The following is a 17,990-nucleotide window of genomic DNA, read 5'->3' as shown; positions in this document are numbered from 1 at the left end:
AAATAATATATCCAGAAGTACTAAGAAAAGCTTTCTCCCAGCTCCTTCCCTTATCGACATTCAAGCTCAAAGAATTAAACTCTTATTTCTGCCCTGACAGGTGTGGAACCCAAAGGAAGATGATAGGGTGTTAGGAGTCTAGACCCCTAGAGCACAGAACAATAACCCTCACAAATTTCATCTATCCTTGATCCTCTGGCGTGGATACTAAGAGAGCCACCCATGCGTTTTCACTTCCTTTTAAGTAGCATGGAAACATGCAATCTTGCCCTCTAAAATTCAGGTGAATTGCCATAAAGTTTTCGAAAACCCAAACAGAGCTGACAATGAACCATATTTATTCTTTTTATGAATGATTATGGATTATGTTGAGCCAGAAATCTAGTTCTGTCCATTGTCAGAACAAAACAAAACAAAACTAAGAATATTTTTGGTATTAAATGCATTGCCTTCCTTCATCTTGGAAACTGGGTGGTGTTGAGTTCATTTGAAGAAACATGACATGAGAGGTGATACGAAGAGAAGGTTCAGGAATCAGGCACACAGAACCCAACTCCTGTCCCTGTCAATGTCCTGTGGGATACCTGGTAATGTATATGGACCAAAATGTAGCTTGGCCTGTGTGTTTCTTTTTGTTGTCCAAGGAAATATGAAAGGAGCTGGTGGTCATGCGACATACATCACAAAATCCTCCAGAGCATTGGCAATTGCAGGACAACTGGAAGGCTCAATACTGGGCACTGTAAAATGGAGAGGAACATACATGGAAGACATTGAACAGGAGTAGGAAGTGTAAAGGCGGGTTAACATGAAGAGCATAGAATCAAAACCGCAAATAAGGATGTTGAAAAAATCTTATCTAGATAGGAAAAAAAGTCATTTTGCTTTCTTGAATGTTTTCTCTATTCTTACCAAATCTTTGTTGTAAAGATTAAATACATAAGTTCAGGGAACATTCACAGGTACCCGATTTGGGGCCATTGACACCCACCAGAGGCAATGTGTTGACCTCTATTTTGCTCATATGGTGTCAAACGGGAAAGGCTCTTTAATCCTGTCCTCTGTGTTTCCCCAGAACCATTGACAGAATGAGCTACATGCCTCCTGTACAGTTTTGAACTTCCTTGTCAAGGCCCGGGAGTCTAGCTCTCCGGGGTTTCACTTGGTAGGTGAAAACTCATGTGTTGAGCGAAGGCCTTTCTGGATCTATGATGACAACAGGTCTCTGAGGACGTTGACTGACTTGAACAGATGCGATCTGAGGTCCAGATATGAGGTCCTCGTGAGACCCATGAGGAGTTCAGAGCCTGCCTTGCACTCTTCCCTCTTCAGAGAGGATGAGAACTGTGCAGAGTGGCATCAGATTCTGAGATTTTTCGAAAAAGGCCTCATAACAGTACCCATACTTGGTTTGATACAATCTTCATTGCTTTCTATTTTCAAAGAGATAGCAATGATTCCAAGTGATAGGGAGACAACCTTTACTATAGGAGTAGGCACATATATCAGGTAGAGATGACTGTAGGTGCAAATGACGTACTCAAAAAATATGTAAGAACTGATGAATTCGAACGTGCTGCTCATTCCTAGTCTCCGGGGATGTACCCTTGCACATATGTGGTAAAGTGTCAGGAGGGGAGGTTAGGGCTCATGCCAGTAGTCCCAAGAATATTGGAGGACAAGGACTGCCCTCGCACTTTACCCAAAGTTGTGTAAAGGCTGACGTATAACTAATAATTAAAGGATCATTCAATTTATATAGAGGGAAAATTGAAATGGTCTTTCCTGTTGGAGGCTGGGTAAATTCTAGATAATAATGGCTAGGTGAGAAGCCAGGGCACCTGTTGGAGACATTCCCTAGTTTTATTGGTGTTCATCATATATGTCTTAGCTGCCAAAATCTTCCAGAGCATGTTGTGTTTACCTATCTCTCTCTCGCATGGAAACCATCTCAGTTGATCCATCATGAGAAATGACAATTGGGCTTTGCTTTCTGTTATTTGTTGTTGTTGTTTCTGTTTTCCTCCTGGGTACATTCATCCTCTGATTGCCGCTCTCACACAGATGCAAATCATCTATTCTAACAAAATTTGCGTGTTACCCAAGATCTATGAAAACAACTATTCCTTTATGAAAAAAGGAAAGATATTTCTAAAGAACATGTTGCTAGCTGGTAGACCCACAATCCTGATAATGGATCAGACGCGCTAACTCTCCAATGAAACAAGAAAGTACCACACACTGAATCTTCTTAACATCCTCATGTTGAACACAATTAATTCAGAATTGACACACACATATATGTATATATATATATATATATATATATATATATATATATATATATATATCTTGGTACTAACAGACTTTTACGAAGCTGGAGCATAGGACTCTTGGTAACACTTGCTGGATACACAATTTCTAAAGCCATGGTTGAAGCTTGAATATCCAATCAAGGACATCATGTAAATTCAGATGTGTAGTACAACATACTCGATAAAAAGCAACCCATGTGTATTTGACCACGGGCTAGTCAGTTAGTGCGTAGAAAACATCTTCTTTTCATCAGATTTAACCTGAAGCATGGTAGATGATTCCAACGCTCTTCCAAGTGGAAGACTTGAGTTCCATGAATCGAGACATGGTAACATACATGTAGACGAAAAGGTACCTTTGGATTCCCCTGTCTTCCAAGATGAGGTTGCATGGCAGGGAAGAAATCTAAAGTCAATTATGGAACACTCTGTTGGATAAACAAGGAGAGAATTCCATGCACAGAGGACAAATTTCAATGACACCCTGAAATCTCAAATATACCATTGGGCTTACTGACTTTCACCTCTGTGCAACTTGGTCGTTTTGACTTTGAGAAAGGAGGAGTTAAGAATGACCATACTGCAATGCTATACGCACTGATTCTACTTTGCTTTGTCCAACTTGCTCGCTGCCCACTGAGAGGCGTCCACACTGTGCCTGCTGGCACTGGCAAAGATGCTCTCACAGACAGCTTCTGAGGAAGTCATCAGAAGAAGAGAAATCCTTGCCACAGTGGCTAAAATCTGAGGGGATTGGAAGGGAGGAAATGACTTCAATATTTGGTTCTGGGAAAGACTGAACTGCTGGCAGACTTGAAGGTCTGGACACTTTAGAAAGTCAAGGTTTCCTAGACGCATTTCCTTTTCTGATAACCTTCATACTTATTATGTTGCAGGCTAAAACTTGGAGAGGTGCTTCCCTTCTGGCAGGACAGGTAAGTGACGCTGCTTCCCATTGTGTCTTTTGTTTGTAGGCAGGCTGCATTCTCGCCTGACGAAATATTTACCTACTGTGTCCCACAAGAGATGAGAATTATTTAACGTCCCTCTCATGGCTAAACAACCTAGGCTTTGTCTTGCCTCTTGATGGTGGAACACTTGCTATGGCCCTGGCATTGTAGGGGACTTAGCTAGGTAGTCACATCCCAAGCAAGTGACAAGGATACTACCTAATACCATTAGTATTTTGAGGTGCATTTGGAAAACCAACAGTTGGGTGAAGTTATTGGCATATTTGACTTTCTTTTGAAGCTACAATTGAAGCTTCCAATTCTAAATAATATATCCAGAAGTACTAAGAAAAGCCTTTTCCCAGCTCCTTCCCTTATCGACACTCAAGCTCAAAGAATTAAACTCTTATTTCTGCCCTGACAGATGTGGAACCCAAAGGAAGGTGATAGGGTGTTAGGAGTCTTGACCCCTAGAGCACAGAACAATAACCCTCACAAATTTCATCTATCCTTGATCCTCTGGCGTGGATACTAAGAGAGCAACCCATGCGTTTTCACTTCCTTGTTAGTAGCATGGAAACATGCAATCTTGCCCTCTAAAATTCAGGTGAATTGCCATAAAGTTTTCGAAATCCCAAACAGAGCTGACAATGAACCATATTTATTCTTTTTATAAATGATTATGGATTATGTTGAGCCAGAAATCTAGTTGTCCATTGTCAGAACAAAACAAAACAAAACTAAGAATATTTTTGGTATTAAATGCAATGCCTTCCTTCATCTTGGAAACTGGGTGGTGTTGAGTTCATTTGAAGAAACATGACATGAGAGGTGATAAGAAGAGAAGGTTCAGGAATCAGGCACACAGAACCCAACTCCTGTCCCTGTCAATGTCCTGTGGGATACCTGGTGATGTATATGGACCAAAATGTAGCTTGGCCTGTGTGTTGCTTTTTGTTGTCCAAGGAAATATGGAAGGAGCTGGTGGTCATGCGACATACATCACAAAATCCTCCAGAGCATTGACAAATGCAGGACAACTGGAAGTCTCAATACTGTGCACTGTAAGATGGAGAGGAACATACATGGAAGACAGGGAACAGGAGGAGGAAGTGTAAAGGCGGGAAAAGAGGAAGAGCATAGAATCAAAACCGCAAATTAGGATGTTGAAAAAATCTTATCTAGATAGGAAAAAAAGTCATTTTGTTTTCTTAAATGTTTTCTCTCTTCTTACCAAATCTTTGTTGTACAGATTAAATACATAAGTTCAGGGAACATTCACAGGTCCCCGATTTGGGGTCAGTGACACCCACCAAATGCAATGTGTTGACCTCTATTTTTCTCATATGGTGTCAAAGGGGAAAGGCTCTTTAATCCTGTCCTCTGTGTTTCCCCAGAACCTTTGACAGAATGAGCTACATGCCTCCTGCACTGTTTTGAACTTCCTTGTCAAGGCCCAGGAGTCTAGCTCTCTGGGTTTCACTTGGTAGGTGAAAACTCATGTGTTGAGCGAAGGCCTTTCTGGATCTATGATGACAACAGGTATCTGAGGACGTTGACTGACTTGAACAGATGCGATCTGAGGTCCAGATATGAGGTCCTCGTGAGACCCATGAGGATTTCAGAGCCTGCCTTGCACACTTCCCTCTTCAGAGAGGATGAGAACTGGGCAGTATGGCATCAGATTCTGAGATTTTTCGAAAAAGGCCTCATAACAGTACCATACTTTTTTGATACAATCTGCATTACTTTCTATTTTCAAAGAGATAGAAATGATTCCAAGTGATAGGGAGACAACCTTTACTATAGGAGTAGGCACATATATCAGGTAGAGATGATTGTAGGTGCAAATGACGTACTCAAAAAGTATGTAAGAACTGATGAATTCGAACGTGCTGCTCATTCCTAGTCTCCGGCGATGTATCCTTGCACATATGTGGTAAAGTGTCAGGAGGGGAGGTTAGGGCTCATGCCAGTAGTCTCAAGAATATTGGAGGACAATGACTGCCCTCGCACTTTACCCAAAGTTGTGTAAAGGCTGACGTATAACAAATAATTAAAGGATCATTCAATTTATATAGAGGGAAAATTGAAATGGTCTTTCCTGTTGGAGGCTGGGTAAATTCTAGATAATAATGGCTAGGTGAGAAGCCAGGGCATCTGTTTGAGACATTCCCTAGTTTTATTGGTGTTCATCATTTATGTCTTAGCTGCCAAAATCTTCCAGAGCATGTTGTGTTTACCTATCTCTCTCTCGCATGGAAACCATCTCAGTTGATCCATCATGAGAAATGACATTTGGGCTTTGCTTTCTGTTATTTGTTGTTGTTGTTTCTGTTTTCCTCCTGGGTACATTCATCCTCTTATTGCCGCTCTCACACAGATGCAAATCATCTATTCTAACAAAATTTGCGTGTTACCCATGATCTATGAAAACAACTATTCCTTCATGAAACAAGGAAAGATATTTCTAAAGAACATGTTGCTAGCTGGTAGATCTACAATCCTGATAATGGATCAGAGGCGCTAACTCTCCAATGAAACAAGAAAGAACCACACACTGAATCTTCTTAACATCCTCATGATGAACACAATTAATTCAGAACTGACACACACATACATGTATATATATATATATATATATATATATATATATATATATATATACATATATCTTACTACTAACAGACTTTTATGAATCTGGAGCATAGGACTCTTGGTAACACTTGCTGGATACACAATTTCTAAAGTCATGGTTGAAGTTTGAATATCCAAACAAGGACATCATGTAATCTCAGATGTGTAGTACAAAATACTCGATAAAAAGCAACCCATGTGTATTTGAGCACGGGCTAGTCAGTTAGTGCGTAGAAAACATCTTCTTTTCATCAGATTTAACCTGAAGCATGGTAGATGATTCCAACGCTCTTCCAAGTGGAAGACTTGAGTTCCATGAATCGAGACATGGTAACATACATGTAGACAAAAAGGTACCTTTGGATTCCCCTCTCTTCCAAGATGAGGTTGCATGGCAGGGAAGAAATCTATAGTCAATTATGGAACACTCTGTTGGATAAACAAGGAGAGAATTCCATGCACAGAGGACAAATTTCAATGACACCCTGAAATCTCAAAGATACCATTGGGCTTACTGACTTTCACCTCTGTGCAACTTGGTCGTTTTGACTTTTTGAAAGGAGGAGTTAAAAATGACCATACTGCAATGCCATACTCACTGCTTCTTCTTTGCTTTGTCCAACTTCCTCGCTGCCCACTGAGAGGCGTCCACACTGTGCCTGCTGGCACTGGCAAAGATGCTCTCACAGACAGCTTCTGAGGAAGTCATCAGAAGAAGAGAAATCCTTGCCACAGTGGCTAAAATCTGAGGGGATTGGAAGGGAGGAAATGAATTCAATAGTTGGTTCTGGGAAAGACTGAACTGCTGGCAGACTTGAAGGTCGGGACACTTTAGAAAGTCAAGGTTGCCTAGACGCATTTCCTTTTCTGAAAACCTTCATACTTATTATGTTGCAGGCTAAAATTTGGAGAGGTGCTTCCCTTCTGGCAGGACAGGTAAGTGACGCTGCTTCCCATTGTGTCTTTTGTTTGTAGGCAGGCTGCATTCTCGCCTGACTAAATATTTACCTACTGTGTAACACTAGAGATGAGATTTATTTAACGTCCCTCTCATGGCTAAACAACCTAGGCTTCATCTTGCCTCTTGATGGTGGAACACTTGCTATGGCCCTGGCATTGTAGGGGACTTAGCTAAGTAGTCCCAACCGAAGCAAGTGACAAGGACACTACCCAATACCATTAGTATTTTGAGGTGCATTTAAAAAAACCAACAGTTGGGTGAAGTTATTGGCATAATTGACTTTCTTTTGACTCTACCATTGAAGCTTCCAATTCTAAATAATTTATCCAGAAGTACTAAGAAAATCCTTCTCCCAGCTCCTTCCCTTATCGACATTCAAGCTCAAAGAATTAAACACTTATTTCTGCCCTGACAGGTGTGGAACCCAAAGGAAGATGATAGGGTGTTAGGAGTCTAGACCCCTAGAGCACAGAACAATAACCCTCACAAATTTCATCTATCCTTGATCCTCTGGTGTGGATACTAAGAGAGTAACCCATGCCTTTTCATTTCATTGTAAGTAGCATGGAAACATGCAATCTTGCCCTCTAAAATTCAGGTGAATTGCCATAAAGTTTTTGAAAACTCAAACAGAGCTAACAATGAACCATATTTATTCTTTTTATAAATGATTATGGATTATGTTGAGCCAGAAATCTAGTTGTCCATTGTCAGAACAAAACAAAACAAAACTAAGAATATTTTTGGTATTAAATGCAATGCCTTCCTTCATCTTCGAAACTGGGTGGTGTTGAGTTCATTTGAAGAAACATGACATGAGAGGTGATAAGAAGAGAAGGTTCAGGAATCAGGCACACAGAACCCAACTCCTGTCCCTGTCAATGTCCTGTGTGATACCTGGTGATGTATATGGACCAAAATGTAGCTTGGCCTGTGTGTTGCTTTTTGTTGTCCAAGGAAATATGGAAGGAGCTGGTGGTCATGCGACATACATCACAAAATCCTCCAAAGCATTGACAATTCCAGGACAACTGGAAGGCTCAATACTGGGCACTGTAAGATGGAGAGGAACATACATGGAAGACAGGGAACAGGAGGAGGAAGTGTAAAGGCGGGTTAACATGAAGAGCATAGAATCAAAACAGCAAATTAGCATGTTGAAAAAATCTTATCTAGATAGGAAAAAAAGTCAATTTGCTTTCTTGAATGTTTTCTCTATTCTTACCAAATCTTTGTTGTAAAGATTAAATACATAAGTTCAGGGAACATTCATAGGTATCCGATTTGGGGCCAGTGACACCCACCAAAGGCAATGTGTTGAACTCTATTTTTCTCATATGGTGTCAAAGGGGAAAGGCACTTTAATCCTGTCCTCTGTGTTTCCCCAGAACCTTTGACAGAATGAGCTACATGCCTCCTGCACAGTTTTGAACTTCCTTGTCAAGGCCCAGGAGTCTAGCTCTCTGGGGTTTCACTTGGTAGGTGAAAACTCATGTGTTGAGCGAAGGCCTTTCTGGATCTATGATGACAACAGGTCTCTGAGGACGTTGACTGACTTGAACAGATGCGATCTGAGGTCCAGATATGAGGTCCTCGTGAGACCCATGAGGAGTTCAGAGCCTGCCTTGCACTCTTCCCTCTTCAGAGAGGATGAGAACTGTGCAGTATGGCACCAGATTCTGAGATTTTTCGAAAAAGTCCTCATAACAGTACCCATACTTGGTTTGATACAATCTTCATTGCTTTCTATTTTCAAAGAGATAGAAATGATTCCAAGTGATAGGGAGACAACCTTTACTATAGGAGTAGGCACATATATCAGGTAGAGATGACTGTAGGTGCAAATGACGTACTCAAAAAATATGTAAGAACTGATGAATTAGAACGTGCTGCTCATTCCTAGTCTCCGGCGATGTACCCTTGCACATATGTGGTAAAGTGTCAGGCTGGGAGGTTAGGGCTCATGCCAGTAGTCCCAAGAATATTGGAGGACAATGACTGCCCTCGCACTTTTCCCAAAGTTGTGTAAAGGCTGACGTATAACTAATAATTAAAGGATCATTCAATTTATATAGAGGGAAAATTGAAATGGTCTTTCCTGTTGGAGGCTGGGTAAATTCTAGATAATAATGGCTAGGTGAGAAGCCAGGGCACCTGTTGGAGACATTCCCTAGTTTTATTGGTGTTCATCATTTATGTCTTAGCTGCCAAAATCTTCCAGAGCATGTTGTGTTTACCTATCTCTCTCTCGCATGGAAACCATCTCAGTTGATCCATCATGAGAAATGACATTTGGGCTTTGCTTTCTGTTATTTGTTGTTGTTGTTTCTGTTTTCCTCCTGGGTACATTCATCCTCTTATTGCCGCTCTCACACAGATGCAAATCATCTATTCTAACAAAATTTGCGTGTTACCCATGATCTATGAAAACAACTATTCCTTCATGAAACAAGGAAAGATATTTCTAAAGAACATGTTGCTAGCTGGTAGATCTACAATCCTGATAATGGATCAGAGGCGCTAACTCTCCAATGAAACAAGAAAGAACCACACACTGAATCTTCTTAACATCCTCATGATGAACACAATTAATTCAGAACTGACACACACATACATGTATATATATATATATATATATATATATATATATATATATATACATATATCTTACTACTAACAGACTTTTATGAATCTGGAGCATAGGACTCTTGGTAACACTTGCTGGATACACAATTTCTAAAGTCATGGTTGAAGTTTGAATATCCAAACAAGGACATCATGTAATCTCAGATGTGTAGTACAAAATACTCGATAAAAAGCAACCCATGTGTATTTGAGCACGGGCTAGTCAGTTAGTGCGTAGAAAACATCTTCTTTTCATCAGATTTAACCTGAAGCATGGTAGATGATTCCAACGCTCTTCCAAGTGGAAGACTTGAGTTCCATGAATCGAGACATGGTAACATACATGTAGACAAAAAGGTACCTTTGGATTCCCCTCTCTTCCAAGATGAGGTTGCATGGCAGGGAAGAAATCTATAGTCAATTATGGAACACTCTGTTGGATAAACAAGGAGAGAATTCCATGCACAGAGGACAAATTTCAATGACACCCTGAAATCTCAAAGATACCATTGGGCTTACTGACTTTCACCTCTGTGCAACTTGGTCGTTTTGACTTTTTGAAAGGAGGAGTTAAAAATGACCATACTGCAATGCCATACTCACTGCTTCTTCTTTGCTTTGTCCAACTTCCTCGCTGCCCACTGAGAGGCGTCCACACTGTGCCTGCTGGCACTGGCAAAGATGCTCTCACAGACAGCTTCTGAGGAAGTCATCAGAAGAAGAGAAATCCTTGCCACAGTGGCTAAAATCTGAGGGGATTGGAAGGGAGGAAATGAATTCAATAGTTGGTTCTGGGAAAGACTGAACTGCTGGCAGACTTGAAGGTCGGGACACTTTAGAAAGTCAAGGTTGCCTAGACGCATTTCCTTTTCTGAAAACCTTCATACTTATTATGTTGCAGGCTAAAATTTGGAGAGGTGCTTCCCTTCTGGCAGGACAGGTAAGTGACGCTGCTTCCCATTGTGTCTTTTGTTTGTAGGCAGGCTGCATTCTCGCCTGACTAAATATTTACCTACTGTGTAACACTAGAGATGAGATTTATTTAACGTCCCTCTCATGGCTAAACAACCTAGGCTTCATCTTGCCTCTTGATGGTGGAACACTTGCTATGGCCCTGGCATTGTAGGGGACTTAGCTAAGTAGTCCCAACCGAAGCAAGTGACAAGGACACTACCCAATACCATTAGTATTTTGAGGTGCATTTAAAAAAACCAACAGTTGGGTGAAGTTATTGGCATAATTGACTTTCTTTTGACTCTACCATTGAAGCTTCCAATTCTAAATAATTTATCCAGAAGTACTAAGAAAATCCTTCTCCCAGCTCCTTCCCTTATCGACATTCAAGCTCAAAGAATTAAACACTTATTTCTGCCCTGACAGGTGTGGAACCCAAAGGAAGATGATAGGGTGTTAGGAGTCTAGACCCCTAGAGCACAGAACAATAACCCTCACAAATTTCATCTATCCTTGATCCTCTGGTGTGGATACTAAGAGAGTAACCCATGCCTTTTCATTTCATTGTAAGTAGCATGGAAACATGCAATCTTGCCCTCTAAAATTCAGGTGAATTGCCATAAAGTTTTTGAAAACTCAAACAGAGCTAACAATGAACCATATTTATTCTTTTTATAAATGATTATGGATTATGTTGAGCCAGAAATCTAGTTGTCCACTGTCAGAACAAAACAAAACAAAACTAAGAATATTTTTGGTATTAAATGCAATGCCTTCCTTCATCTTCGAAACTGGGTGGTGTTGAGTTCATTTGAAGAAACATGACATGAGAGGTGATAAGAAGAGAAGGTTCAGGAATCAGGCACACAGAACCCAACTCCTGTCCCTGTCAATGTCCTGTGTGATACCTGGTGATGTATATGGACCAAAATGTAGCTTGGCCTGTGTGTTGCTTTTTGTTGTCCAAGGAAATATGGAAGGAGCTGGTGGTCATGCGACATACATCACAAAATCCTCCAAAGCATTGACAATTCCAGGACAACTGGAAGGCTCAATACTGGGCACTGTAAGATGGAGAGGAACATACATGGAAGACAGGGAACAGGAGGAGGAAGTGTAAAGGCGGGTTAACATGAAGAGCATAGAATCAAAACAGCAAATTAGCATGTTGAAAAAATCTTATCTAGATAGGAAAAAAAGTCAATTTGCTTTCTTGAATGTTTTCTCTATTCTTACCAAATCTTTGTTGTAAAGATTAAATACATAAGTTCAGGGAACATTCATAGGTATCCGATTTGGGGCCAGTGACACCCACCAAAGGCAATGTGTTGAACTCTATTTTTCTCATATGGTGTCAAAGGGGAAAGGCACTTTAATCCTGTCCTCTGTGTTTCCCCAGAACCTTTGACAGAATGAGCTACATGCCTCCTGCACAGTTTTGAACTTCCTTGTCAAGGCCCAGGAGTCTAGCTCTCTGGGGTTTCACTTGGTAGGTGAAAACTCATGTGTTGAGCGAAGGCCTTTCTGGATCTATGATGACAACAGGTCTCTGAGGACGTTGACTGACTTGAACAGATGCGATCTGAGGTCCAGATATGAGGTCCTCGTGAGACCCATGAGGAGTTCAGAGCCTGCCTTGCACTCTTCCCTCTTCAGAGAGGATGAGAACTGTGCAGTATGGCACCAGATTCTGAGATTTTTCGAAAAAGTCCTCATAACAGTACCCATACTTGGTTTGATACAATCTTCATTGCTTTCTATTTTCAAAGAGATAGAAATGATTCCAAGTGATAGGGAGACAACCTTTACTATAGGAGTAGGCACATATATCAGGTAGAGATGACTGTAGGTGCAAATGACGTACTCAAAAAATATGTAAGAACTGATGAATTAGAACGTGCTGCTCATTCCTAGTCTCCGGCGATGTACCCTTGCACATATGTGGTAAAGTGTCAGGCTGGGAGGTTAGGGCTCATGCCAGTAGTCCCAAGAATATTGGAGGACAATGACTGCCCTCGCACTTTTCCCAAAGTTGTGTAAAGGCTGACGTATAACTAATAATTAAAGGATCATTCAATTTATATAGAGGGAAAATTGAAATGGTCTTTCCTGTTGGAGGCTGGGTAAATTCTAGATAATAATGGCTAGGTGAGAAGCCAGGGCACCTGTTGGAGACATTCCCTAGTTTTATTGGTGTTCATCATTTATGTCTTAGCTGCCAAAATCTTCCAGAGCATGTTGTGTTTACCTATCTCTCTCTCGCATGGAAACCATCTCAGTTGATCCATCATGAGAAATGACATTTGGGCTTTGCTTTCTGTTATTTGTTGTTGTTGTTTCTGTTTTCCTCCTGGGTACATTCATCCTCTTATTGCCGCTCTCACACAGATGCAAATCATCTATTCTAACAAAATTTGCGTGTTACCCATGATCTATGAAAACAACTATTCCTTCATGAAACAAGGAAAGATATTTCTAAAGAACATGTTGCTAGCTGGTAGATCTACAATCCTGATAATGGATCAGAGGCGCTAACTCTCCAATGAAACAAGAAAGAACCACACACTGAATCTTCTTAACATCCTCATGATGAACACAATTAATTCAGAACTGATACACACATACATGTATATATATATATATATATATATATATATATATACATATATCTTACTACTAACAGACTTTTATGAATCTGGAGCATAGGACTCTTGGTAACACTTGCTGGATACACAATTTCTAAAGTCATGGTTGAAGTTTGAATATCCAAACAAGGACATCATGTAATCTCAGATGTGTAGTACAAAATACTCGATAAAAAGCAACCCATGTGTATTTGAGCACGGGCTAGTCAGTTAGTGCGTAGAAAACATCTTCTTTTCATCAGATTTAACCTGAAGCATGGTAGATGATTCCAACGCTCTTCCAAGTGGAAGACTTGAGTTCCATGAATCGAGACATGGTAACATACATGTAGACAAAAAGGTACCTTTGGATTCCCCTCTCTTCCAAGATGAGGTTGCATGGCAGGGAAGAAATCTAAAGTCAATTATGGAACACTCTGTTGGATAAACAAGGAGAGAATTCCATGCACAGAGGACAAATTTCAATGACACCCTGAAATCTCAAAGATACCATTGGGCTTACTGACTTTCACCTCTGTGCAACTTGGTCGTTTTGACTTTTTGAAAGGAGGAGTTAAAAATGACCATACTGCAGTGCCATACTCACTGCTTCTTCTTTGCTTTGTCCAACTTCCTCGCTGCCCACTGAGAGGCGTCCACACTGTGCCTGCTGGCACTGGCAAAGATGCTCTCACAGACAGCTTCTGAGGAAGTCATCAGAAGAAGAGAAATCCTTGCCACAGTGGCTAAAATCTGAGGGGATTGGAAGGGAGGAAATGAATTCAATAGTTGGTTCTGGGAAAGACTGAACTGCTGGCAGACTTGAAGGTCGGGACACTTTAGAAAGTCAAGGTTGCCTAGACGCATTTCCTTTTCTGATAACCTTCATACTTATTATGTTGCAGGCTAAAATTTGGAGAGGTGCTTCCCTTCTGGCAGGACAGGTAAGTGACGCTGCTTCCCATTGTGTCTTTTGTTTGTAGGCAGGCTGCATTCTCGCCTGACTAAATATTTACCTACTGTGTAACACTAGAGATGAGATTTATTTAACGTCCCTCTCATGGCTAAACAACCTAGGCTTCATCTTGCCTCTTGATGGTGGAACACTTGCTATGGCCCTGGCATTGTAGGGGACTTAGCTAGGTAGTCCCAACCGAAGCAAGTGACAAGGACACTACCCAATACCATTAGTATTTTGAGGTGCATTTAAAAAAACCAACAGTTGGGTGAAGTTATTGGCATAATTGACTTTCTTTTGACTCTACCATTGAAGCTTCCAATTCTAAATAATTTATCCAGAAGTACTAAGAAAATCCTTCTCCCAGCTCCTTCCCTTATCGACATTCAAGCTCAAAGAATTAAACACTTATTTCTGCCCTGACAGGTGTGGAACCCAAAGGAAGATGATAGGGTGTTAGGAGTCTAGACCCCTAGAGCACAGAACAATAACCCTCACAAATTTCATCTATCCTTGATCCTCTGGTGTGGATACTAAGAGAGTAACCCATGCCTTTTCATTTCATTGTAAGTAGCATGGAAACATGCAATCTTGCCCTCTAAAATTCAGGTGAATTGCCATAAAGTTTTTGAAAACTCAAACAGAGCTAACAATGAACCATATTTATTCTTTTTATAAATGATTATGGATTATGTTGAGCCAGAAATCTAGTTGTCCATTGTCAGAACAAAACAAAACAAAACTAAGAATATTTTTGGTATTAAATGCAATGCCTTCCTTCATCTTCGAAACTGGGTGGTGTTGAGTTCATTTGAAGAAACATGACATGAGAGGTGATAAGAAGAGAAGGTTCAGGAATCAGGCACACAGAACCCAACTCCTGTCCCTGTCAATGTCCTGTGTGATACCTGGTGATGTATATGGACCAAAATGTAGCTTGGCCTGTGTGTTGCTTTTTGTTGTCCAAGGAAATATGGAAGGAGCTGGTGGTCATGCGACATACATCACAAAATCCTCCAAAGCATTGACAATTCCAGGACAACTGGAAGGCTCAATACTGGGCACTGTAAGATGGAGAGGAACATACATGGAAGACAGGGAACAGGAGGAGGAAGTGTAAAGGCGGTTTAACATGAAGAGCATAGAATCAAAACAGCAAATTAGCATGTTGAAAAAATCTTATCTAGATAGGAAAAAAAGTCAATTTGCTTTCTTGAATGTTTTCTCTATTCTTACCAAATCTTTGTTGTAAAGATTAAATACATAAGTTCAGGGAACATTCATAGGTATCCGATTTGGGGCCAGTGACACCCACCAAAGGCAATGTGTTGAACTCTATTTTTCTCATATGGTGTCAAAGGGGAAAGGCGCTTTAATCCTGTCCTCTGTGTTTCCCCAGAACCTTTGACAGAATGAGCTACATGCCTCCTGCACAGTTTTGAACTTCCTTGTCAAGGCCCAGGAGTCTAGCTCTCTGGGGTTTCACTTGGTAGGTGAAAACTCATGTGTTGAGCGAAGGCCTTTCTGGATCTATGATGACAACAGGTCTCTGAGGACGTTGACTGACTTGAACAGATGCGATCTGAGGTCCAGATATGAGGTCCTCGTGAGACCCATGAGGAGTTCAGAGCCTGCCTTGCACTCTTCCCTCTTCAGAGAGGATGAGAACTGTGCAGTATGGCACCAGATTCTGAGATTTTTCGAAAAAGTCCTCATAACAGTACCCATACTTGGTTTGATACAATCTTCATTGCTTTCTATTTTCAAAGAGATAGAAATGATTCCAAGTGATAGGGAGACAACCTTTACTATAGGAGTAGGCACATATATCAGGTAGAGATGACTGTAGGTGCAAATGACGTACTCAAAAAATATGTAAGAACTGATGAATTCGAACGTGCTGCTAATTCCTCTTCTCCGGCGATGTACCCTTGCACATATGTAGTAAAGTGTCAGGAGGGGAGGTTAGGGCTCATGCCAGTAGTCCCAAGAATATTGGAGGACAAGGACTGCCCTCGCACTGTACCCAAAGTTGTGTAAAGGCTGACGTATAACTAATAATTAAAGGATCATTCAATTTATATAGAGGGAAAATTGAAATGGTCTTTCCTGCTGGAGGCTGGGTAAATTCTAGATAATAATGGCCAGGTGAGAAGCCAGGGCACCTGTTGGAGACATTCCCTAGTTTTATTGGTATTCATCATTTATGTCTTAGCTGCCAAAATCTTCCAGAGCATGTTGTGTTTACCTATCTCTCTCTCCCATGGAAACCATCTCAGTTGATCCATCATGAGAAATGACAATTGGGCTTTGCTTTCTGTTATTTGTTGTTGTTGTTTCTGTTTTCCTCCTGGGTACATTCATCCTCTGATTGCCGCTCTCACACAGATGCAAATCATCTATTCTAACAAAATTTGCATGTTACCCAAGATCTATGAAAACAACTATTCCTTTATGTAACAAGGAAGGATATTTCTAAAGAACATGTTGCTAGCTGGTAGACCCACAGTCCTGATAATGGATCAGATGCGCTAACTCTTCAATGAAACAAGAAAGAACCACACACTGAATCTTCTTAACATCCTCATGATGAACATAATTAATTCAGAACTGACACACACATATATGTATATATATATATCTTACTACTAACAGTCTTTTACGAAGCTGGAGCATAGGACTCTTGGTAACACTTGCTGGATACACAATTTCTACAGCCATGGTTGAAGCTTGAATATCCAATCAAGGACATCATGTAATCTCAGATGTGTAGTACAACATACTCGATAAAAAGCAACCCAGTGTATTTGACCACTGGCTAGTCAGTTAGTGCGTAGAAAACATCTTCTTTTCATCAGATTTAACCGGAAGCAGGGTAGATGATTCCAACGCTCTTCCAAGTGGAAGACTTGAGTTGCATGAATCGAGACATGGTAACATACATGTAGACAAAAAGGTACCTTTGGATTCCCCTATCTTCCAAGATGAGGTTGCATGGCAGGGAAGAAATCTAAAGTCAATTATGGAACACTCTGTTGGATAAACAAGGAGAGAATTCCATGCACAGAGGACAAATTTCAATGACATCCTGAAATCTCAAAGATACCATTGGGCTTACTGACTTTCACCTCTGTGCAACTTGGTCGTTTTGACTTTGAGAAAGGAGGAGTTAAGAATGACCATACTGCAATGCTATACGCACTGCTTCTTCTTTGCTTTGTCCAACTTCCTCGCTGCCCACTGAGAGGCGTACACAATGTGCCTGTTGGCACTGGCAAAGATGCTCTCACAGATAGCTTCTGAGGAAGTCATCAGAAGAAGAGAAATCCTTGCCACAGTGGCTAAAATCTGAGGGGATTGGAAGGGAGGAAATGAATTCAATAGTTGGTTCTGGGAAAGACTGAACTGCTGGCAGACTTGAAGGTCGGGACACTTTAGAAAGTCAAGGTTGCCTAGACGCATTTCCTTTTCTGATAACCTTCATACTTATTATGTTGCAGGCTAAAACTTGGAGAGGTGATTCCCTTCTGGCAGGACAGGTAAGTGACGCTGCTTCCCATTGTGTCTTTTGTTTGTAGGCAGGCTGCATTCTCGCCTGACTAAATATTTACCTACTGTGTACCTCAAGAGATGAGAATTATTTAACGTCGCTCTCATGGCTAAACAACCTAGGCTTCGACTTGCCTCTTGATGTGGAACACTTGCTATGGCCCTGGCATTGTAGGGGACTTAGCTAGGTAGTCCCATCCCAAGCAAGTGACAAGGATACTACCTAATACCATTAGTATTTTGAGGTGCATTTGGAAAACCAACAGTTGGGTGAAGTTATTGGCATATTTGACTTTCTTTTGAAGCTACCATTGAAGCTTCCAATTCTAAATAATATATCCAGAAGTACTAAGAAAAGCCTTCTCCCAGCTCCTTCCCTTATCGACATTCAAGCTCAAAGAATTAAACTCTTATTTC

At 40.8% G+C, this 17,990-nt stretch overlaps 5 non-coding genes across 5 annotated transcripts; all 5 read left to right on the top strand.

Annotated features, from left to right (window-relative positions):
- Positions 1–1,202: 1,202 nt before the first annotated feature.
- LOC132647853 (small nucleolar RNA SNORD109A) lies at positions 1,203–1,267 on the top strand. The gene has a single exon (XR_009586193.1). It is a non-coding gene; the product is annotated as a small nucleolar RNA SNORD109A (small nucleolar RNA).
- A 3,521-nt stretch (positions 1,268–4,788) lies between these two features.
- LOC132647749 (small nucleolar RNA SNORD109A) lies at positions 4,789–4,853 on the top strand. The gene has a single exon (XR_009586092.1). It is a non-coding gene; the product is annotated as a small nucleolar RNA SNORD109A (small nucleolar RNA).
- A 3,525-nt stretch (positions 4,854–8,378) lies between these two features.
- Positions 8,379–8,443, top strand: LOC132647852 (small nucleolar RNA SNORD109A). Its single transcript, XR_009586192.1, has one exon. It is a non-coding gene; the product is annotated as a small nucleolar RNA SNORD109A (small nucleolar RNA).
- A 3,525-nt stretch (positions 8,444–11,968) lies between these two features.
- On the top strand, positions 11,969–12,033 carry LOC132647851 (small nucleolar RNA SNORD109A). The gene has a single exon (XR_009586191.1). It is a non-coding gene; the product is annotated as a small nucleolar RNA SNORD109A (small nucleolar RNA).
- Positions 12,034–15,550: 3,517 nt separating this feature from the next.
- LOC132647850 (small nucleolar RNA SNORD109A) lies at positions 15,551–15,615 on the top strand. The gene has a single exon (XR_009586190.1). It is a non-coding gene; the product is annotated as a small nucleolar RNA SNORD109A (small nucleolar RNA).
- The last annotated feature ends 2,375 nt before the right edge of the window (positions 15,616–17,990 follow it).

This window comes from Meriones unguiculatus, chromosome 14 (genome assembly GCF_030254825.1).
Source record: "Meriones unguiculatus strain TT.TT164.6M chromosome 14, Bangor_MerUng_6.1, whole genome shotgun sequence".
NCBI classification, from domain to species: domain Eukaryota; kingdom Metazoa; phylum Chordata; class Mammalia; order Rodentia; family Muridae; genus Meriones; species Meriones unguiculatus.
This window is presented reverse-complemented; position numbering and strand designations above follow the sequence as displayed.